Genomic DNA, 24,203 nt, shown 5'->3' on the forward strand with positions numbered 1-24,203 from the left:
TTAGTACTTCTTTGCTATCATGAAAACTTTTTCTTAGTTCAATGGTTTTGAAACATTTAATTTTTAATTAATTGGTATTTAATTTTCTGAATATTGCTTAATCTTAATTTTTGTTCTAAGATTTATACTATAACTTTGACTTACAATTTATTTAAAAGACATTGTATGATATCTTCTCCTAGTATTAGAAACTTTAAAAAGTGCATTTCCATTTTCTGTTGACTTTATGTTACTTCTTCCCTGTCTTTTATACACACACATATATATGGAAAAAAAAACTGTATAACCCAACATAAGATTGATACTGTTTCATAGAAATCTGCAATGACCTTTAAATAAAGGTTCATCTAACATATCTTTTATATAGTCCTACATAACTATCATATTGAGAGCTCTTTATTGTTCATTTAAGAGCATACTGCAACTTCTCTTGCGTTTTGAATTATACTTTGTTATTTCCTATATGCTACTTCTGGAGGTATTAAAATATTTCAAGTTTGTATAACTAGAAAATCTTAGTTTTAGCTTTCAAAGGTATGTTTGCTAAGTATAAAATTCAAAGAGGACAGATCTTTTCTTTCAGTCCTTTAATCTAGTTTTCTTACACACTTGGTCCTTTTTTCTTTCTAATGTGGAAAAAGATGCTATTTAATTTTGTTCTTCCATAGCTAAAATTTTTATATATATGCTTTAATGATTATAAGTTGAACTAAATTCAGAAAATTTAAATCTTTGAATATTTATTGCCTACTCCTTTCTCCTTTGAGAATTCTAATTTTATGCAAAGTTTCTTGGTTTTGACACAGTGAACTATTATGACTGATCTGTAAATTATTTCTTCATTTTTATTTTGCACAGTTTTTATTGTTACATTCATTTATGTTTGTAAATAACTATTTTCAATTTGCAATCTATTAAAAAATTAAAAAATAAAAACCCAGCCTGGCATGCTGTAATCCCAGAACGTAAGAGGCTGAGGCAGAAAGATCACTTGAGTTCAAGGCTAGCCTGAACTACTACTCCATGAGGCTGTCTCCAAAAACAAAACAACAAACAAACAAACAAACAAACAAAAAAAAAAAAAAACACGAACAAAACAAACAAAAAACTGATGCCCAATTTGCATTCCTCAACTTCCTTTTAAATATTCATGAAAATAAAAACATTAAAGTTTCACAGTATAATGGTTAATCTGTAATATTCAAAGAAACTGCTAATAACCAGACACTAAAGCCAAAAATAAAAATACATGAAGAAAACTAGAGTATTTCTAATCACTATATCATGTATACAATATATACACACACACAATATATTATACTGCCTTCAGTAAAGCTAACTGCTGCCAATACCACCAGAAACATAAACCTAAAATAAATTTAAAATAAAACCTGATATTCAAGGATACAGAACTGGCAATGAGAAAAAGCTACAGCAGACAATAAAATAAGTGGTGGTATTACCTGACCATTTCTAGCAATAAAGGACAACAATACAACGGAGCATTCAAGAAGCAACTCTTCTTTTAACAGAAAGAAAATGTTACATAATCAGATAAGACTATCTCTCCTCAGATCAGAACATCTGCACACTATCAAATACTACTAGCAAATCTAAGGACAAGCTAGACCCTTGTCTAGGAACCCACCAAGCTATTTACCTGCAAACACTCTGCAGAAGTCTTTTTTTCTAGATGACACCATCTTAAACCACCAAAGGGGCCTGTGGAAGGGGCAGAGCAAGAAAACTGCCAGAGGTAGTTCACAGGATTAGAGGCCACAAACACAGCCAGACAGAAAATAAGTGTTACAAAAGTTAAATTCTTACATCCTAACGGTTTTTTTTTTTTTTCTGATAGTCTTTCGCTCAGCTTAAAATATCAACAGCTTTTCAGTTGTTCGACCTAAAGCTTTTATCTTCCAATCTTTTTTCTTTTTCTCTCAATTTATCAGAACGCTTTTGGTTTTAATTTTCAAAATACTTCTGTTGTCAGCCCCTCTCTCCTGTTATCTGAGCCAAGTAAACATGTAAACCTGTAAATAGCATCTGTCTTCTCAGTGGTGCTCCTCGCTCAGAATGAGTATTTTAGAAATCTTATCTGATCATAGAGTTCTTGCCTATTTCTAACCTGTCACTCTATTCTAGCCACTCTTGATAACCTTCAACAGTCCAGAAATTCCTCTCTAACCACTGTAAGATGACCTTTTTTTGGCAACAGGGTCTTACGCTGTAATTCACTATGTAGCCCAGGTTTCCTCAAACTCTGTAAGATCCTCCTGCCTCAGCCTCTACATTCTGCTTTAACAAGTTCTTAACTGGGATGCATTCCTCCTTCTTCCAAATATCCTTGGACCTTGCTTGCTCCATTGTTCCTTTGAGGTCCTCTAGGCTCTCCATTGTAGCCCTCAAGGAAGACTGCCTTCTCTAACCAACACAAAATAGTAAAGGTGCTGCTACCCCTGCTGCCCTACCACTACCACCACTTCGCCATGTACCACTTCAGCTCAGTCTCCACAGTACTTACAACATATATGGTATTTACTTGTGCACTCACTTGGTCTAGCAATGTTAATCTCCAAAAGTATAGACATTTGTATTTTTTATTTGCTAATGTATCCCTAACACTTAATAGTGCCCTTATGTGGTAAGCATACAATAAATGTTAAATGAACGAATAAAGGGTAGCCTATTTATAGTATTTTATAGAAGTAACCATGTTCAGTCTGGGAAGTCAGCCAAAAATTGAGGGCTATTATAAATTTGATCTAATTCCAGTTAAAATCCCAAAGGAATTTTTTCATGGCATTTAAGACTAAAAGGAATGACTACAGAAATTTAAAACTTCTATACTTCAAAAAAACATACAAATTAAAAGACAAAGATAGGAAAAACAATTTGCATTTTAACAAAGAATATTTTTAAAATGCAAAAGTCTTTTTACAAACAATGCAAAAAGACATACACAAAATGATTAGAGACTTAGGTAAAAATATATATGGGAAATAAATAGAAAGTATAGAAGTACATTAATAAAGCAATAAAAATGTGAAAGATGGGATGGGTTTGCGGGCCTACTAAACTGAAACTTTCTGAACAGTGCACCTATTATCTTCAAGGTTTCGGGAAGCACAGCTGATGATTCAGCCGTTTCTTCTGAAAATGTAATGTTTATTAAATGCCTTAAAACTGTTCTTAGCACAACCAAAATTATTTCTACATCTAAGATAATGTGATATGAGCCAGATTTTACTCCTTACATTTTTAAACACCTATGTGAAAGATTACAAACTTAAGTGTCACTGTTCCAAAGCTCAACTTACTCGCCTGTGCACCAAAACAAAATCCAACTGTGTGTCGGTGCTTTAGAATCCATTAAAAGACAGATGTGCTAGTGCTGGGTCTACACGCCTCTTAGTGACTACTAGAGCTAAACAACAGCTGATCTTCTTGGATGTGGCACATGACCTAGAATTCAAAAATTATCCGTAGCACTAGGGTTGGAAAACTTCCCATTCTTGAAAACATGATTCATTTAAATCATGTATTAGATGCCTTACATTTTAATGTAAGCTCAGTGAAAACTCTCTCCTAGACTTGAAACCTTAAGGCTATAGGCTTTGCTAATTCAGAAGGTCTGATACACGGTCCTATAATTTTTACTTCTAATATCATCCAGAGACTACACTTTGAGATTGATGACGCTTCTTCACTAAAGCCAGAGAGAGGACCAGTGTCCCTCACAGGATACTTCAACACTATAGAGCGGCAAGGCTAACAGGAGAATACTGATGAACAGCCATTCGTCACTGTGCTGCCTCCCTAATTAGCAGAGGTGGCAAACCTCTGCTCTGTACTAAATTCAGAATAACCCTGAGTTAAATTTCTAGTGTGATTTTTAAATTCTAGATGGACCTTGCCCATTCTCCAAGTTTTCTTATCCACTTCTATATGTCACATGCAAAACAGGGATTACCAAAGAATGCTACAAAAGATTCTTAATGGCACTAATACAGTACGAGCAACAAATGCATATCACTAGCCTTAAAATTTTCTACCGAATTTACTGTACATACTACAGCTAATATCTGTCAGATGCTCCCTCTGTTTTACTATTACACTAGACACCTACATGACATTTGGAGGCAGTATTTGCCACGCCCCACACTATTATCCTCAAGTTGCACGTGTAGACTATGAGGCACCAAAGGACTGGGTCATATCACTATAAAGATACAAGTAAAATTTACATCTAAATCCAACAAGTCTGGTTTTAGAGTCCTTGAACTTAACAGCATTTCATCATCTAAAAATTCAAATGTGAGAAATCTAAATTTACCTATTATTTATCAATATCACTCAGGCTCAAAAATCACAAAGTTCTTGCAATATTTAAGTCTGACTGCATTTCACTCTGCCTTTCTTGTTCATTTCAACTGACATAAATATTCCCCAATCAAATTTTACCTGTCCTTTAAAATATCTAGTACTTCTGCCTCTAGTCTTCCATCTAAAGCTATCTGCCTATGGGTCAAAGGATAATTTCTTTGATATCAAATTCAATTTAACTTACTATTCAACTAAATTAAAAACTCAAACCACTAATGCATATGCAGAATATGTCTTATTTCTGAAAAGAGCAAGATGAAGGGAGTGGGGGTTGGGGGTGGGGAGCTAGCAGGAGGAACAATGTTTAATCCACAAAAATGTGCCATTTCTAAGTGGAGGGGTAAAAGGGAGAATACCTTTGAAAACAGATCATCTAAAAATCAAAGTCCTCTCTCATGGAGCTATTAGCAGTTTAACTGCTGAGACACCCCAACATGAATAACACCTGACTAATGTCAAACCAAGTTTCACTCCAGCAATTTTAGACAGAAGTCATATGAACATGCAAGTCAAATACATCTACCTACTTTCAAGTCATTTTCTGAATATACACAATATACTTGTAGTTTCATTTCCAACTAATCCATCGAACCTTCTTCACTACTTTTTATTTCTATACACTATTCCATTGTATGGATATATCAAATTCTCACTTTACTGACATCAACAATAGAAAACCTACTAATTAATACTACCAAAATAAGAAAATCTGCTTCTAACCTCGCTAAACAGTTCTAAAGAATCTGAACTCATTCCATGGCTTTCAGATACACAAGCCACTAAAAAAGCTTATGAACAAGTTTATAGTATATTAACCAGTTTAAAACTGCTTAACTCACTGGTGAACACTTAACTCGACAAAGCAGAAGGTACTATTTGCCTTAAAAAAAAAATAAATAAATGTACTTAGTACAGGGTCTACAGGGTCTCACTACTTAGATGAGACCCTGGGACTTGTAGAGATCCTGTTTTCAGCCTCCCAAACACTGGGGCCACCACACTCAGTCTCAATCTCAGCATGCCCCAGGGAAGGAAGGGGGCGGCATGGCTTGTGGTGCTAGGGACAGAGCCCTAGCCCCTGCGCTCTGCGCCTAAGCAGGCACTTTCGTATGCTGAGCGATCTGGCCGGCCTTGCCTTTTAGATGTAGTGCAAAGTTCGTGGCACCATAAAATACTTTTTCAAATCTGAAAATGATCAAATCTTCAGACATTAGTGCCAAGGTATGAGAAGCAGCGTGACACAACATGGTAATACCACAGGGACACATTCAATCAAATTCAGAACATGGGGAATAGTATAGGAGAAACAACCTAGTTTCAGCAAATAAATTGGAGGGAGGGGTAATGGAACAAAAGGTGTTACAGACTAGAGAAGACTTAAAAGTCATAAATATTAAATGCAATGCTTGGGACTTCGTTTGAATCCTTATTTGAACGAACAGTTTAAAAAGGCCGGGGATGGGCTGGTGAGATGGCTCAGTGGTCTAAAGCACCTACTTAGAACAAGCTTAGCAAAGCACAGGGACCGCAGTTCAATCCCCCAGCACCACATGCCAGCCAGCCCCGCCCCCTGTTAGACTGAGCTGGCCACACACACACACACACACAAATAAATAAATAAATAAATAAATAAATGTAAAAAGGCCAGGGTGCCTGGTACATGCCTATAAACCCAGCACTCTGGAAGGCTGAGGCATGAGGCCCAAGCTGAAGCCCAGCCTGGAGAACTTAAGTGATTCAGACCCTGTCTCAAAAGGTTAAGTAACTCAGTGTTAAGGCCCTGGGTTCAATGGGTATTACAAAACAAAGACAAAAGAAATCAATAATGGTTGCTTGTTAGATCACATAATAGAATTGTTAGTATATTTCCTACCAAAACCGTTTTTTTTTTTTTTTTTTGACAAAAACAAATCTTAAGTCTTAAAGATATATGCTGAGGTGTTGATAAGTATTGAAGTTTCCTGACTAGTATCTGAAATTCCTAGCGTTTTCTCTACTTTGATAATGGCACAAATATTACCATGCAAGTATGTAGTAAAAGCATACTTGTGTAATTCTTGCTTTGTTTTTAAAAGAATACTATTTGAGGAACATACTACTGGATCTATTTCAATTTGATTCAATCTATTCATTAATTAAAATTTAACCAGCATTTAAATAATCTGCTTTCCTCATAAAAATCAGGCCCTGTACTTTAGTAATTTCCTGGAAGGTTTTCTACTCGTCCCCAGATTGGTCTTTTGAATTTTGGGTCCTAAAAGACCTTCTCATTACTTATTACTCCAACACCCCTAGTACCTTCTTTTTTAAAATCTGTTTTTTTCATCAGTTCCTCTTAGCACCTACTTAACTGCAGCTGGATTACTTTTACTATAAATGTCATGGGGGGAGGGGGCGTCCTGACAGCCAGGTGGGCACTGTACTCTAATTACATAATCAGATGATGTCTCTTCTCCCTTCATCTTCCAACTGTGAGCTTTCAGGAATGGATATTATATGCTTATCTTTACAAACCTGAAGTGTAACTCAATGCTGCAAACTTTGAAGATGGATAGAACATCTGAAGGTCAGGTTCTAAAGCATTATATTTCTTAGCATACATGACACAATGTGGGTCACAAAGTGAACAATTCATTACAATTACAAATGTAATTTTAAATTCTGGCTATCTTTTTTTTAAGCCTCTGCTAAAAATCTTCAACAAGACACAAATAAATCAAATGTAACAAATCATCAAAATGATCATACATCCTGACTAGACTTCAACCTAGAGATACCAGGATAAATCAATAAATGTAATAAATCACATCATCAGTAGCAAGGACAAAAATCACATGATCACCTCAATAAATACAGAAAAAGCCTTCAATGAAATCCAAACATGTTTTCACCATAAAAATACTAGAGGTAAGATTGTGACTATATTCATTACTAGCAGATTCTGCCAACTGGCCATTTCAGTTTTCAGGCTTTCACGCTCCAAAATGACAGAGAGGAGTAACTATTCTTCAGGCTTGTATTAGTAAGGGCCTGGAATGTGACTTGTATCTTTTCTTAAATCTTCATAACAATCCAAAAAAGTAAATACTGCATTCCAAGGCTATTTGATATGAGAAGCTAAACAATTCTGACAAAGTCACACAGTCAACAAATGCAGGTAGGAACTCAAACCTAGGTCTGACTCAGCAGTCTGCATTGTAAAATATAGCCTAAAGAATAACAGATTTTGGGTAATGCCAAGGAGTACTATTTTTGGACTACTTTGGCAAATGAGAATTAAAAAAAAAAATCACAAAATATTCTCTTAAGAACTGTAACTTATTTTCTCAACCTCTTGAGTTTTATGCATGAGTCTTCCATGAGTACCCTAAAAACAAATATAAAAATATTTAGCCCTTTTGTAGATAGGGACATAGCCAAAAATGTTCCTGGCTTCCACAAAAGTTGTTCACCAATACGGAAACTTTTCTTCAAATATTGGTCATGGTCATTAGCCAAAGTATAAGCAATACATGCAAGAGGATCAGCATGTAAGGAGAAAACTACAGGGAATTCCACAGGTAACTCATAACTGCCTGCCTATTCCAAGGTCAGGACACCATGAGATTATGGAAGTCAGCAACAACCATATTCAACAAAATATCTTTCACAGAATACAATCAGCTTCTGCTATAATAGAGTTCAAAAGGCTTTTTAACCCCACAGTTCAAAGAAGAATAAGGCTAATTACAGCTCAAAGAAGCAATGCTTTCTAAAAAGGAACTGGATTCTGTATTCGCTAAGTAATCCTTTCTCAATAATGAGGATATCACATTTTATGTGATTATATTGAATCAAACTTAAAAAGAAAAACACAAAGTCATCTGGAAAACTTAAGCTCACCTCAAGATAACACCAAAAAATTGTTTTTTGCTTTTAAAAAAGCGGCATATTTTAGATACACAAAATAACATTTATCATAGGGAGTTTGAGCCTGTGATATATCTTGCTTTTCTTCCCCATTCCGCTCCCCTCCCTTCAACCTATCTTCCCCTCCTTATTTACAAAAACTTTTGTTTCCATTTTCCCCTTCCATTCTTTTTTCCTCTTATCCTTTCCTTCCCTCCCCCTCTTTGTTCCCCTTCCTACTTGCATACTTAAAGAAATGGTTTTAGAAAGTACAATGCTGATAATTGAACACAGCACCATTCTTGTAACCATTATTATAAACCATTTCCCAAGTCAATTACTAGTATAAGCACCAAACAACACCCTTGTGCTTATATGCCTTACAAACAGGAAAACAAAAGAAATGCAACACCAATTCCCAAATTTTTAACACGACCCAAGAAGATCCTGCTTTATTTTGCTTCTACCTGTATCTTCAGTACCCTTAGAAAACTCTCAAGTCCTCACCTTGTTCTGACAGAGACCAAAGGCACATCTTCGTAGGGTCTCTCACAGGACCCTTTAATATGCTCTGCTATTAGCATCATAATTAGAATTTATATCATTTCTTTAAAGCATTTTTAGATGCCTTTGATATTTCAAAGTACCTTTGTTACAGTGGTAAAAAAGCAAAGTCTCTAAAAGGAAGAAATTTACATTCGAGAGGTAGAGAGACAAAGTTGGCCAAAAATGACTGTCAGTGTGTAAATGCTTTCATGTACCAAAAATGTCATTTGTGAAGGAAAAAACAAGATCAGGATAGGAAGGCAGAAAATGATGTTAACTTTTTAAAGCTGGTGATTAAGAATATCTCTCTTAATAGTGTCCGCGACTAAAACTGGGCAACAGAGATCTAGGGAAAAGCTCCCCAAGCAAAGGACATCACTAAAGTACAGGCAAGAAACCACTTAGCTTGATCAGTAAGGGAACCGGTATGGCTGACACAGGGCGTAAAGGGGCAAGTGGTAAGATAATATATAAGAGATGAAAGAAGCAAACAGCACCTGGATCCTTCAGAACCTTGCAGGACATGGCAAGGAGTCTGAATTCTAGGCTATGAAAAAAACCTTAGGAAATCTGAAGGAAGACACAAAGTGTCATTACTGACATTTCCTAGTTCATTTTCTGTGAAGCACACACTGCAGATGATCAGGAACAGCAGAAGTTAGGAGACTGTCCATACAAAGACGGTAATATCTTAGACTAGAGTAATAGCTGTTTAAATACTATTTGTATTCTGAATGTAATCTGATAAAGTCTGCAACACATGCTAATGAGATGGAATGTACAGGTGAACAAAATCTGTTTTCTGTGTCTTCCCCATGTTTTTTTTTTAATTATTTATTTGTGTGTGTGTGTGTGTGGCCAGCTCAGCCCACCAGGGGGCGGGGCTGGCTGGCATGTGGTGCTGGGGGATTGAACCGCGGTCCCTGTGCTTTGCTAAGCTTGTTCTAAGTAGGTGCTTTAGACCACTGAGCCATCTCACCAGCCCGCCATGTTTCTGACCACCATGAAAGTAATGACCTTATTTGACATATTGAGATCCTCAAAACAGAAAAGGTGCAATGTGTTCTACTTGAATGAATAAATGGTTGCCAACACTGATCCATTTAGAGTACCAAGTGTGGAAATAAAGCAGAAAGAAAAGGGATCGAAGCGCTCCTAAGACGGTACGTGAGGGAGGGAAACAAGCCCACCGAGACACCCGCGTTCACTGAACTTGCAAGTCAACTCAGCACCACTCGTCGGAAAACCAGACACACACATGTAAACATGTTCGTTGTTCAGGGCAGGTGGGTGAGGTGTAGAGGTCAAAGGAAACAAAGAACCTGCGCATCTGCTATTCCATCTGACCGGATTACGAAATTGACAAAGATTTAGAGGTCCCTGAGAATCTTGTGATGTGAGGAACCCGGTAAATCCATTGTAAAACAAAGAATGTGGATTTTTTTTTTTTTTTTAAAGCAACAAATTATGTTTAACAAGTAAAGTCTGTTAGAGAGGAGCCTGGAAATTATGTTTAAAATAACTCAAAGCCTATTTCAAGTATTTGCAAAGTGCCATTTCTATGCTTCTGAAGGAGACTCAGCTTCTCAACTTTCTTCTGTGGAGTAACAATATGGGGCTAGCCAGTGGTGTCTTGCTTTCCTCCAAGAAACTTATATTTAAAAAATGAGCCCTTGAGACCTAAACAGGACAAATTATGCCTCAACTTAAAGGCTTTTTCTAGTGATTCTATCTGCAGCCCTAGTTTGAGCCACCAACTTATTAAAACAAGATTAAAACGGAATATTTAAGAAAAAATTTCTTAAACATTTTTAGTTAAGCTTGAGCACTGGGTCACAGTTGGCTTTCTGGAACACAAATGAAAGAATTCACCTTGCACTTGCAAAACAAGCTGTTTCATATATAGTGCAGGGAAAGATAGAAAATAACTTGCACAGCTAAACTTTCCCTAGAAGGTAATACCCTAGTTAGTTTTTCTCCTCCCTTTCCAATCCCTCTTCTCTCAACAACAACAAATATATAAATAAGGTCTCACTTCGTAGTGCAGGCTGGCCTTGAACTCATAGCAGTCCTCCTGGTTCAGCTTTCTGAGTGCTGGGATTGCAGGATTACACCCACGGCTCTTTTTTTTTTTTTTCTTGGCGGAACTGGGGATCGAACTCAGGCCCTTAAGCTTGCCAGGGAAGCACTTATTCCACTGAGCCATCTCCCCAGCCCCAACATCCACCACTCTTGACCAACAATAGTTAATTTTTAATAACCGTGGATTCATTATACTATGCACAGCAGTAGGGTAGTAAAATTCCTTTATAGTATTCAACTGTAATGCAAACATACTTGTTTTGGGGGGAAGGGGGGAGGGTTCCGGGGATCAAACTCAGGACCTTGCGCTTGCCATACAGGCGCACCACCTTCCTGGTGCGAACATACTTCTTTTAGAAACTTTTAGAAATTCTACAAAAGGCAGGTATGATGGTGCATGCCTGTAATCCCAGCACCCACAAGGCTGAGACAGAAGGATAGCTGAGTTCAAGGCTAGCCTGAGCTACACAGCAAGACCTTGTCTCAACACCCCCAACACACACACACACAAACACACACATTCTATAGTGCAAAAGTAAAGGCAAAACTTTAATAGTTGACAAGTCCTCCCAAACACATAAAAGCTGCCAATTTTTCAACAAAACTATGTGTTATGTTGTTTTAAAGCACAAACTGATCTTCACCTCATTCTGCATCTTCAAACTGCCAATGGTTTTATTTTTAAATACTGAAGAGGTGACAAAATATGTATGATCAAGAATATACACTATAAGAAAGGGAAATTGGGCCTAGTTTCACACTGACTTAGACTTTTCTACAAAGAATTGATTCAAATTGACAGGTGAAGGGGCGCAAACAGAATATGACTATCACGGTTGATGCTAAAACAATCTTTTTCCTTAAAACACCTGATTTCAGGAAAACTGAAATCAAAAGCACAGGACCTTTTTTCACTTTACATTTTTATTTAAAGTTCAGCTAATCAATTAGGTATTTCACACAATAACTTTACTTAATCACTGTTAGTCTTAATTATGCAAAAGCAGAACTTCAAATGATAAGAACTTGAACTACATAAATATTCAAAGACAACTATAAAAACGCAAGTGCCTAAATATGCACCTGCCACAATGATAATCCTCCACTTCCTCCATCACCACCACATAAACTGTTGTGGCAGAACAGCATTCTGCTGAGCACTACACAATAATCAAATCACAGTTTCCATATTTTCAAAGAAATTTACAAATGTGACTAAAGAGATAATACTGATTAGCAAGACAGAAATAAAATACATCACAAGGGCTTAAATTACACAGCACAAATTAGGTTTTGGGTATTGGCTGTCAGCTTGGAATTTTCACCACCGGAAAAATAAAACTTTGGTAAGTCAAATACATAAGATGTAAAATGGATGGAAGTTCTAAAAGCTTTAGAAATCCAGGTTGAAAGCAATTTAACTGGTCAAAGGAAAGGCCACGGCAATCTCAACTTCACCGTGTACTTAGTTGTCAATCAATGGATCTAATACATTAAAGGGATACAATGCCTGGCATACAGTCTCAATTATCATCACCATTACTGTCAAACAGTAATAAAATTCTATTGCTGGCTAGGACTTTCAAATTATTCAACTATCCAGTCCAATGATTTTCAGGGTATCCTTCCAAGCTCAGTAGCACCATTCTTACCTGAAAACTTCTTCTAAAAACCCACAATCTGGGGGCTCCATCCCCCCACCCCCATTTAATCAGATTCAAGTTTGGACCTGTGTTTTTTTAAACAGCATTCCAAGATGATAGGGATGCGCATTTAGGTACTACTATTTAGCCAAATCCCTTAATTTGACATGAAGAAATGCAAATGTGAAGACATATGATCCGTCCAAAACAACAACCAAGGAGATCACTCATTTGGGGTATACTATACCATGCCAGGCACCACACTGGCCATCTTAAAAGTTTGTATCTCAGGTCTCCACAACAGCACAGCCAGGTCTCAATTAACACAATTACTGAGGTTAAGGCAAATAACTTGACTCAAATAGCTTGCCAAAAGTTGCTCAATTATTAATAAGCAAAGCCAATGTTCAAACCAAAGCAAGTCTGTGGCCCCAAAACTCCTACTGGACGTGACTATTGTAAGGAAACAGAAATAACAGCAACCAGAAACTTCTTCATTTGAGGGAACCAGTCTTTTCACTTGAGATCACTCACCACCTTAGCTGCAATATTACTATGAAACATAACCTGAAAATACTACTTTAACGCAAAACAGAGGAAGTAAACTGTTCTTCACACCAACTAAAATGAAGACATGAGGCAGGAGAAAGCAAAACTCAAGACATGGAGAGATGGGTATGCGTTAGAAAATGTTTAAGTGTAAGAAAACAACCTGCTATTCAATTTTCCTGGTCTCTACTCTCAGGGGCTTAATAGTTTAATATAGCTACCAATTCACTGAAGTGGCTCCAGATTTGTAAAAGTTCAATAATAACAAGGTATTTATTCGTTGTCATTAGTATTTGAAGTACTGCGAGTTGAATCCAGGGAGTGCTAAGTTACAATCCCAGCCCTTTTTTAAAGACAAGGTTTTACTGACTTGTCTGGGCTGGTCTTGGAATTAGCCATTCTCCTGCTTCAGCTTCCCAAAGAACTGGGACTACAGATGTGTGCCACCAAGCCCAGATACAAAGCATCTTTCTTCTAAGTACTGGTTAAAAATTATTATGCCAACATATCAGATAACTATCTTCTTTACTCTTCAACTTGGAATTAACTTAATGAAATAAACAGTGTCACTAGTAAAATGAGTCAGAATTCAGAAAAACAAAATCTATCAATTAACTTCTATCTACCCTAAATGTTCCCTCATATAATACATACTCTATGTGACCCTTGCATTCAGCCCTAAGCTGCATTTTTATATTCAAAATTTATATTCTAGTAGGTGAGGCAAAGTGGTAAAATACATAAATAATTCCTATTTATGATTAGCACTATGATAAGAAACTTGGTGATAGTACAATTGAGAAAAGACATGTAAAAAAGTATATCCAAGAAAGGCATCACTGCAATATTTGACCTGTCTTCCTATAAGAGAGACATAGGGAAAGGGTGTTATAAACAACAGTCAAGTATAAAAGCTCCAGATTAAAAAGAATCTTGATTTGTTCAAGACAAGGAAGGCATAATCACAATGCAGACAACAGTAAGAAATAAAAGTGAAAAAAAAAGTAAGGGACAAGCTTACACAGAATCTCAAAGGCTTCAGCAGCAATCTTAGACCTTATTCAAAAAGCAATGATAAATTTAGGGAGAGTTTTTTAAAGAAAAGAAATACACATTTTCAAATGTCTACTTCATCTGAAATAAGATTTAACAGACTTGGAATGTAAACACAATGACACCAGTTAGGAGGTTACTGTACTGTGTCTACATGTTGGAGAGACAGTGGTAACTGAATATGAACTCAAGCATCTCTAAGAGAGAACCTGAAGGTTTTACACAAAACTGAGACCTCCAAATACAGGAACTAAGTTAGGCTCCTAAACCCACCATATATCATAATGGGGAGAAAGGGAATGTGGGGAAGACTGCAACAGACAAGCTAGCTTTAGCAGAGATAACCAACAGGTCCACTACAAACATATTACATTTCAAATATTCACAAAACTGGCAATCAATCTAAATTTCAGCAGACCCACAGCTGGTCTGAAAACACACATTTGGAACCTGTGGGGACTAAAGATCACCCAGGAGGAGTACAGACTGAAAAGATAGGGAGAGGTAGGCTGGCAATCTTGGCAGAGGTCAGGAGTGGGTGATCACTAATTCCATCTTTCGATAATGCAATGAATTCTGATTTATGGATCCGGGTCTACCTGATATTTACCTCCTCTGGAAGTCAAATAAGTATCAGCTGTATTTAATTTTTACCCTTTGTCCCCTCTACATGATCTCTAAATTATTCCTTATTCTTTCTGAACATAAAAATACTTTAAAAAGAAAACATGGCCTCAGTAAGAAAGCCTTTAAAGCCTTTATCTTCTACAGGCAAAATTTTGAAATACTTATGAGAGAAATATGCTGCTACGCTGACCTCACAATAATTTAGGCTGCTGCCTGCTGTAGCTGGGTCACGTACAGATGGGGATTCATTACTTTCTCTACTTGTATACAAGTTTGTATTTTCTACAAGAAAAAACAGAAGGAAATGAAGAAAGTTGGCAAGCCTTCACCTGTGAGAAGGTCTCTCCATTTCATGGGGTTAAGAAGAAACAACTGGGCTGCGGAGACAGCTCAGCGATCTAAGCACCTGCCTGGCAAGCGCAAGGACAGGGGTTTGATCCCAGGTACCACAGGCTATGTGGCCCCCACAGCCCCGAGCCAGCCACAGATCCCAGCACTGGGGACACTGAGACAGTTGGCTTACTACAAGTCTGAACTGCATAACTAAAAATAATAGTAAAAAATAGTAAATTTAAACATTAAAAAAAAACAACCCTAAGAATCCCAAGTTTGACCAACACTCAGATCCAAAGTACACCAACAGATGTGAAACGTGAAAACTGCTTTGCTAAGCTACATAACTATCTAGTGTATCGCGGAAATCCAGCAAGTCTCCAAATAGCTAGGGAAGTGAGCTAGTTCTATTCAAAATCTTAATGTATCTAATTGGTTTTAATAAAGTTTCATCATTTTAAGGGCCTCTTACATCAGCTTTGGAAGCTACAGAAACACCCACATAACGAGAAAGTATCCAGTGTTCTTACACTAGTTTGCAAGCCACTCACTACCACACACATTTTATGAGGTTCATTACTCAACAGCTCTTAAGTCATTAAGAAGTTGGACACTGCATGTTCTCTGTGGATTACAATCCTATAGGTCAAAGAAAGTATGTGCAGGCTTTCCGGAACTTCCTGAGCTGTGAGCCTGCAGATGGCGTGCTCTGGAGCTGGAGCAGCTGCACGCGGATATCAAAGAAAATGGCCAAGAATAAATTAAGAGGGCAGAAGTCCAAGAACGTATTTCACATAGCCAGCCAAAAAAACTTTAGTCCAAAAACAAAGCAAAACCAGTTACCACTAATCTTAAGAAGATAAACATTGTGAATGATGAAAAAGTACGCAGAATGAATAAAGCTTTTGTAAACATTCAGAAGGAACTCGCACACTTCTCTAAAAGGCTGACTCTTGAACCTCCTAAGAAAGAGCTGATTAATCAACCGCATCGTGAAAACGAACCAGTTAATGTTGATGAAGCTACAAATTTAATGGCTCAATTGTAATATGGTGGAGAGATGTATCAAATTAAAAAACAAACTCAATGAAAAAAAGAAAGAAAGTATGTGCAGTATTCAGGGAAATAATTCATGGCAATCTTCACATAAACTATCTCACTTTTAAGATGTGACATCTTAATCTAATTTTTTTTTCTCTGTACACTGGTGGGGAGTGGACCCAGGGCCTTTCTCTAGGTAAGTGCTCTACTACTAAGTTAGACCATCAGCCCATATATGGCAGTTATATAAATGAAGTATTTTTCTCTGCGCACCAACTTAGCATGCCATCAAAATAGTCACACTCTAGAGATACGTGGCAGTGTTTTCAATTCATCACTTGGCTCAGATTAAATTTTTATATATACAATCACAGGTTCACATACCATATACACAGTCATCTCAATGGGTTCACAGAGAGAGAAATCAAGTTTTTTTTTTTGCTAAAATAAATGTCTTTCCCTAGAAATGCTGAAGACTGGACTGATCCATGAAAAAGAAATACTAACATCGTCAACACTCACATGCACACTGATTTTTTTTTTTTAATGGAAACAGGCATTAAGTAGCCTCACAGTAGCCCGAGGCCAATTCCCCGCTCTCCTCAACCCTCGCCAGGCTTTCCTATGGCTCAATCCTCTTGGAAGAGGAATCTCTGTTAGACTTACGCAGTGTCTTTCTTTCAGGGTTCAACGTTACAGCCAGCAAGCCAAGCTGCTGCTGACTCCAAGGGCAAAATACCAGTGCACCTTAGCTGCCATCATTAACCAAGTTACGCCGCCGACTACACCTCCCGGGATACATTCAGCTGCTCCTTTAATTCTAAGGTAAGAGCTGGGGCAAGCAGCAGCTAAACCTTGACGTAAGGAAAAAGAGGCACAATTCTTCAGTTATCCAGATGAAAACAATTCATGTCGACACTCACTTTTGTTCTTTAAGGTAGACATAGGGCAGAGCTGGAAGACCTGCAACAAAAAGCAGACACCACTCCAACCAGGCCAGACCTTTACCCCAAAACCACTTCTCTCTTCTGAACTTCTGGTCACACTCGGCCTGCTGGCTCTCCTTATGCACTCACTTCTCACTTCACTCTCGTCTAATAACTGACAGTCAAAAGTAGCACCTCATGCCAAATTTTCCTGAATATTTAAATATTCAAACATGACTGTCCCCTTCTCTCAATCTTAGAGAAACTACTTTTTAGAGTGGATAATTATCTCTGGCATGTAACTGTCACATATAACTATTCGTGTATCTGAATTAGCACCCATAATCAAACGTTTAACACAGTACGTGATTCTCGAGTCCAGCACAAATCTCTATAAATAACAGTGAATATTTTTTGCAAAAGAAAATAGCAGACTTAACAGCTATTTTTCCCTTGACACAAAAACACAAAAGTTTGAGGTTGAACTTAATTTATCAATGGCTGAAATGCAGCTTTCACCTAGTCTTAAAATCTTTCACAAGAATGACTCATCCTTGGAAAAAAAGAAGCAGATAAGAATGTGCATCAACACATACAATAAATAAATGTAATAAATAAAAATAAATAAATAATTTTTTTAAAAAAAGGGGGCTGGAGAGATGGCTCAGTGGTCTAAAGCACCTACCTGAAACAAGCTTGGCAAAGCACAGGGACCGCGGTTCAATCCCCCAGCACCACATGCCAGCCAGCCCCGCCCCCTGGTGGGCTGAGCTGGCCACACACACATACAATAAATAAATGTAATAAATAAAAATAAATAAATAATTAAAAAAAAAAGAATGTGCATCAAGTGTTCCACTCGGCTCCCGAGCTACCCTACTGTCTTCAGAAACGAGTGGTAAGCTACACCTGGAGCTCGTTCATCTTAACCTTGTTGCTCTCCCCTATGTCCGACAAACCAGCCACAAACAGCCACACCTGAACAGCAAAAGCTGACAAAGAACAATCACAGTAAGGACAAGGGAGGAGGGACAGACACAGAGGCAAATCTGACCTCTAACCAAGAATTCTGTGTTGTAACTCATCAAGCCTAATTTCACTCAACTGTCCCCAAAGTTAAGCACTGATCCTAGACAGACACAGTATTACCACACATAGTATTACCTTTAACAACTTCTCTCCTCCCTCCCGGTACCGCGGATCAAACTCAGGACCCTGCGCTTGCCAGGCAGGCACTTACGGCACTGAGCTGGATCCCCAGCCCCACCATTAATAATTTTCTAACTTGGTATAAAAGTCTTTAGTTTTGGAGGAAAGACTAATGCTAATTCATTAAAAGGGAAGGCAGAAACTACAAGCGTTACTTTATTGCTGTCTCTTCAAAACACAAACAGTATTTAGGACACATCTGCAGACTAAATAACAGAAAACCTCTTAAACCTTTATCAAAGCAAAACAGTGGTATTTCAGTTCACAAACTTTAATTTTTTTTTTAAATGAGTAGAATATATTTATTGGGGGAAAGAAAGCTCCCGTCTGAGAGAGTGACAGGAAGGGGGCCTCAGTGGGTTGTCCCCTTAATTTTCTACATGACTGTGATTGTAAACTGAATTGGTGGAGAACCAAGAGAGATTCCTCCATAAGGCCAACACTGAACCTAACCACTGAATCTGATTTGGTTTGTGACCAATTTGGTTTGCAACCGGAATCATAGAAAGCATTAAGTTCATGAACTGAGAAACCACCATGATAGTATAGTTGGCAGTCTACATTCTGGCTTCTACAACTAACAAAAACTGAAAATAATGGGGGAGAGGGGAGACTGCATTTAGCTAAATGTATAACTTGGAGGGCATTATTCCTAAACAATACAGAATAACAGCAATTAATATAATTTCCCCTACATTGGGTATTATTCAGTGAGACCTGATTTAAAATTCACGGGGGTGGTGTTGGCAGGGAGACAGCTCAGCAGCACAAATGCCTGCCTTCCAAGTACAAGGTCCTGAGTTCAATTCCCAGTACAAAAAAAAATTAAAAAAATAAAGCTTATGGGAGGATATGCACAGATTATCTACCAACATTAAAGCCTTTTATAGAGTGATTTAGATACTGGAACCAACCTCTATGGATGCAATGGATAACTGTATTATTACAGTTTGTTCATCACATCCACATGACATTTAGTCAAACAGTTGGAACCACGTTTAAAAATTTTTATATCATTTATTTATTTATTTATTTATTTATTTATTTGGTACAGGATCTCACTACGCAGCTGGGACTCACAGTGATCCTCCTGTCTAGTCTCCATAGCGCTGGGATTACAGGTGTGGGCCACCACACAGGCACTTAGGCTGCCGAGCTATCTCCCCAGCCTGGAACCATGTTTAAAACTCACAAGCAAAGAAAAGTATAATGACTCGCTTGCTTTCATTATCATACCGGACATGATCACTATAAATATTTGCACTCACTAAATCAAAATGCCCAGTTCCCTGAAGTCAAAAACTATTTTATAGTTTCCAATACTGATCTTTTCTCATTAACAATTCCTCCATCAAAATACTTCCCCCTCCTTCATCATTCATCTGTCTGTATGTGGACACACAAATCCCAAGCATTCAATGAGCTGCTCACTACTTACTAGTCAGTATGGACAACCACAGAGAAGCCACCACTTTGAATAACATAAACATGATTCTAGTTCTTGCTCGTAACCAATTAACAAGCTGAGTGTCTTGGTTATATCACTTATGTCTACTCATCAGCCCTACTTGTAAAAATAGCAGCTTCTAACATGGAAAACAAACAACGATGGGAAGCAGTCTTAGGAAACACTGTTTAAAAAAACAAAAGAAACAGGAAAAGAATTTAAAAAGTAATTTGGGTTAGGGTAAAAAGCTGCCATGACTATTTAAGTAAATCAGCATTAGCAGGACACTTGTGACTGTTCTGTTTTTCTAATCACCAAGAAAACCACATAATACAACTTAGAAGGATTAAAAACAAAACAAATGAAAATCATGTCTCTTCCCATCTTCAGAAATAATCACAGTATGCAACTCTATTGCGAAGGTTTTGTTGCAAAAATATTGTAAATATCATATAAAACTACTAAAAAATTTTAAAAGCTAGCTTCACAGCTGGATTGGTATTTATTTCTGTGAAACAATGGAAGGGAAAAGTGCTTTCAATAATAACACAGATACATTAGGAATCACAAACAAGAGACCGTGGACCTCTGCCTCATCATACATACACACCTAACTAAAACTGGATCACTCGTCTACCTGAATACAGAAGCTAAAATATCAAAACTCTAGGAAGAAAGCACAGAAGTACATGACCTTGTGCTAAGCAATGATTTAAGCTATGACACAAAAAAGATAAACAGATAAACTGCACTACACTCACATGTTATAGATGGGGATGCATTGTAGAAATTTGCCATTGCACTTTTGTTCTTGTGCAATCTTACAGTGGTGGCAAACCTAGGGCACGTGTGCCACAGTGGGTTCTTTCTGTCACTGTACTTCTGCAAAAATAGATGGTATAGATCACACATTTCAATGTGGCCCCTTGAAATAAAGACAGTAACATGAGGGTAAAGGTAACGATGCAGCCAATGCGACATGGTTCTTTTTTATACTAAACACTTTTTAGTAAATAAAAGAATGCTCCAACAATAAAAATAAATGTCAAAACTGTTCATTAATAAGTACACATAATTAAATACTACATGTAATTATCTATGCTGTTTTATACAACTAGTAACACAGTAGGTTTGCTAATTCCAGCATTCCCACAACTAAGACACTGTGATACAAAGTAACAATGGCTACAATCTATGATAGGTGACAGAAAAATTTCAGCTCCACTGCAATCTTATGGACCACTGTTGTGTGTGAAGCCCATTACTGATCAAAATGTCCTTATGATTATACATCAAAATGTAAAACTTATGTACAAGAGACACTTCCAAGACTGAAAATATAACCCAGAGGGAAAGGGAGTAGTGTGTCCCTGTAACTCGAAATGGAAGCAAGTTAAAAAACAATATACATGACACAGTGATAAGGCCAGCCTGGAATATATGGCAAACCCTGCCCCAAAAGAAAAATGCAATCAAACACTGATATTCTATGCACACACCTTGAAAAAATTAAATTGAATTTTAAAAAGGCTCTAAAGACAAGAGGAATCACTGTGAGTTCAAGGCCAGCCTGGAAAGAAAAAAAAAAAAGAAAGAAAAAAAAATAAATGGACAAGGAAAACCAAAAAAAAGGAGACACTAAAGACTACATTTTGTGTGATTCCACTTATATGAAATGTGTGGTAGACTCATATTATTAAAGAGCCTGAAAGGTGATTGGTGGATAGCAGTGCCTGGTGAAAAGGAGAAAGAGCAGTATTTTGCTCAGTGGGACAGTGTTTCTCTTAGGGAAGATTAAAATGTTCTACAATTAGTAAGTGATAGCTGCTCAACTTCATGAATATACTAAAAACTCCTGAACTGCACATTTTAAAACATGACTTATGGTATATGAATTATACTTGAGTTTTGAAGCAGTAATAATAAGAGTATACATTTGGGTGATATTAAGTATACACACAATGTTGTACAACCTTCACTGTCACTTATCTCTCACTACAACTCTTCATTTTGGAAAACTAAGACTTTGAACCCACAGATGCCTGGGACCAGACATTGCAAAAACCTTTATGTCCTTTTTTCCTACATATGCAAATATAATGATAGACTAGAATTTACAAATTACTGAGATTAACAGTAACAAAACAGAGCCTGCCTGATAGCTCAGCGGATTAAAGCGCCTGCTTAGGCAGAGCACAGCAGCTGGGGTTCGATCCCTGGCATGACATGGTGTGGCGAAGCAACCCTGCCTGCGGGGTGTCCTTTAACAGCGATTGAGACTGGGTGTGGTGGAGAACACCTATAATCCCAGCACTCTGTGGCTGAAAATAGGAGAATCACTACAAGTCTGATCTACCTAGTGGGACTCCGTAGACCCTGTCCTAAATGAAGAAGGAGAAGGAGAAGGAGAAGGAGAAGGAGAAGGAGAAGGAGAAGGAGAAGGAGAAGGAGAAGGAGAAGAAGAAGAAGAAGAAGAAGAAGAAGAAGAAGAAGAAGAAGAAGAAGAAGAAGAAGAAGGAAAAAATAGGGTAACTGTAATAAATTACGTAAATTTGGTGTCTCTCTCAAAAACTACTGAACTCTCTCTCCTCGTGAGATTATACAATGCTTACTGATGAGACAGGTGAGATGAGAGACACCAACACTGTGAGGTACACTAAGGCTGTTACTCCAGACCTTCTGGTGTTGCATCACAGAGAGAATCATCTGACTTCAACTAGCAAGAACCACTGAAAAGTAAGACTACTCTATATGCCTCCTTTTGTCTTTTCATTCATGTGCCGAAGAACACGGTTCAGACGGGGCACACCGACTTAATTCTGGGAAGACCAAACTTCAGAAGATCAACTATGACCAAAACTTAGGCTGTGCGAACAACACTCACACAACTCTGGACACATGAAAGCCAATAAACTATATTCCTTCAAATGAATTATATGGTATACGAATTTACTTCAATTAAAGCTGCTTGTAAAGAATAAATGACATTTATGCTGAGAGAGAATAAACATAGCCTATCACAAAGTGCCTAGATATGCTGAGGACAATAAACATTAGCTACAAACCCTCCTTATAAGCCAGACCTGATGGCACACACCCATAATCTCAGCACTCAGGAGGCTGAAGGAGGAGGTCAGCCTGGGCTACAAAGTGAGCTCAAGGCCAGCCTGAGACCCTGTCTCAAAGAGACAAGACAAACATTTAGATCATCGTTTTAAAAGTACCTCCACTGTCCAGACACTGGAAAAGTACAATATCAATTTATGTATTTTCTCTGATCACTACTCTAAACAGAAATGAAAATTATTTCATAAATGATCTAGCTGAAGACTACAAAATGGAAGTACTGGCTGATGCAACTGCCCAAAATTTCTTCTTTGTTTGAACTTTTTATAAGCTAATGTGATGACCCATACCTGTGTTCTCAGCAGTCTAGGAGGGTAAAAGGGGCACAGGTTTGAGCCCAGCTATGGCATATTAGCAAGTCCGTCTTAAAATAAAACAGGGCTGGAGATGTAGCTCAATGTCAAAAGATCTGGTTCAAACCTCAGTATCACTGTCACTCCCCCACAATAAGGAGAGGGGAATGATTGAAAAAATGCACCTTCACAGCTCAAGAGAAATGAAGGAGACAACTGTGGCCTATGAACCAAGGCTGAAAGTGACTAACAAAAATCATGATTTCCCATTAACTATACACTTTACCCCACATCAATCTTTTCTGTTAGGAATCTAAAAGTCAAATAATCCAGATGAAGTAACAGCTTCCTTTGTTTGCTTTTCATCAGTTGAAAATGTTGGCCTTGCACAGGAATCAGCAGCTGAAGTGCTTTGCTTGTTAAGACAGGCCATTAGCAGCTAGGCCTAGGGTGCAAGGCCCGTAATACCAGTTCTTGGGAGGCTGAGGCAGTACAAACATTTGGGCTACTGACATAGAAAGTTTAGAGCCAGCCTGAACTACAAAGCAAGACCCCATCTCAAAATATAAAAAACGCAATACAGACTATTAGGCTCTGTTCCAGAGTTTCTGGTTCAGGTCTTGGGTACGACCAGAATTTGCATGCCCTCCAAATTCCTGGGCAATACTGTTCAATTCTGTTGTTCTGAGGACCACCCTGAGAATAAATATTCAAACAAAGTTAGGCTAGATGGCCCCAATGTAAAGGTACAGATAATATTTTATATATTGCTATTATAAATATGGCATTCTAATGAATATTTAGGTTCATGGTACATTTTTCACCACGAAAGTATTTTATAGAAACATGGCTGAGGAATGCAGAGAAGCCTACACAAAAGGGACACATAATTTTAGATAGTTCTGGAGTGAGATGTACTATGTTTAGGAGATACTATAATGAGCTAAATTATCTGCAAAATAACCGAACTGCTTATCTTCTCCCTTTCTCCATTCTCCTAAGTATACACATAGAAGATTCATTTCACAGTATCAACTTCATTATGTAAGAACCT

General features: G+C 37.6%; 1 protein-coding gene and 1 pseudogene across 4 annotated transcripts in view; one reads left to right on the forward strand and one right to left on the reverse strand.

Annotated features, from left to right (window-relative positions):
* Kansl1 (KAT8 regulatory NSL complex subunit 1) overlaps positions 1–24,203 on the reverse strand; it is a 180,402-nt gene that overhangs the window by 87,651 nt on the left and 68,548 nt on the right. The gene's annotated exons all lie outside the window — the stretch shown is intronic.
* Positions 15,793–16,196, forward strand: LOC101579014 (annotated as a pseudogene).

Source organism: Octodon degus, unplaced genomic scaffold, assembly GCF_000260255.1.
Source record: "Octodon degus isolate 3935 unplaced genomic scaffold, OctDeg1.0 scaffold00033, whole genome shotgun sequence".
NCBI lineage: Eukaryota > Metazoa > Chordata > Mammalia > Rodentia > Octodontidae > Octodon > Octodon degus.